At 36.1% G+C, this 963-nt stretch overlaps 1 long non-coding RNA gene across 1 annotated transcript in view; it reads right to left on the bottom strand.

The window, feature by feature from the left end:
- LOC112139468 overlaps window positions 1-956 on the bottom strand; it is a 1,193-nt gene extending 237 nt beyond the window's left edge. The window contains exon 1 of the long non-coding RNA XR_002917997.2: window positions 711-956. This is a non-coding gene — a long non-coding RNA (uncharacterized LOC112139468). The remainder of the gene's footprint in view (window positions 1-710) is intronic.
- Between the last annotated feature and the right edge of the window lie 7 nt (window positions 957-963).

Consider the following 963-nt stretch of genomic DNA (forward strand, 5'->3'; position numbering starts at 1 on the left):
GTAACGTTTTGACCTCAAACTGTTGCTCAAAAGTGATATGATTCTTGTAGTGCTGAGGTAAACTAAACATCTCAATCACTAGAATCACTGTTTATTTTCCATTTACTACATTTATGACAATTTCACACTTCATGATACAATATTGCCTCCAATTAACACAGAAATTCATTAAATAGGGTTTCTTGTTGACTAGACAAAGTATGACTTTGTTGGCGAAGGATGTTCAAATTTTTCAGCATGTTTTTGAATAATTGGTGCCGAGGTAGAGCGGTCAACCTCCGATTGGTAGATTGTAGGTTCGGGTCCTACTTTGCCCGCCCATGTATCAGAATCTCCTGGGTAAAGACCCCCAGATGGCTCTTGGTGGTTACAAGTTGGCACCAGTATTTGGCAGTGGAGCCCCCATCGGTGTGGGAATATGTGTGACTTTAAAGCACTTTGGGCCTTAAAGTGAGGTAAAAAAGTGCTATTTACCAAGCTGTAGTAATTTTCCATGTATAAAATCTGCATTTACCATCATATTTTTTTAAATTCTTAACACAACAAACATTTTTACTGATTTCATGATTTTATGCACAGTTTTTAATTCATATTATTCAAAAACAGCTTTTTTGTGATATTGAAATACCATGATAGTCATCAGTTTAGGATGTTGTGGATTGACCAAAGCTGTTGAGGTTGCATTAGTACAGTTTGGAGGTCACACTCACCTGTGGTCCTGGTTTCCCACGAACGCCTATTAATCCTGGAGGTCCTTGGATACCCTATCCGATAGAAAAAAGATTAATCTGAACAGAAGCTTTAAGACCAATGGCTAAAAAAACAAAAAAACAAACAAAAAAAAACAGTACAGACATTTTTTCATATGGAAAAATAAATGTCCTTCTCAGACCCATTTTTATGTTTAATGGGTTAGTTCTTGCTTCAACAAATGTCAGAATTGACATTTGGAATTTTTCTTGA

Source organism: Oryzias melastigma, unplaced genomic scaffold, assembly GCF_002922805.2.
Source record: "Oryzias melastigma strain HK-1 unplaced genomic scaffold, ASM292280v2 sc07261, whole genome shotgun sequence".
Lineage (NCBI taxonomy): Eukaryota > Metazoa > Chordata > Actinopteri > Beloniformes > Adrianichthyidae > Oryzias > Oryzias melastigma.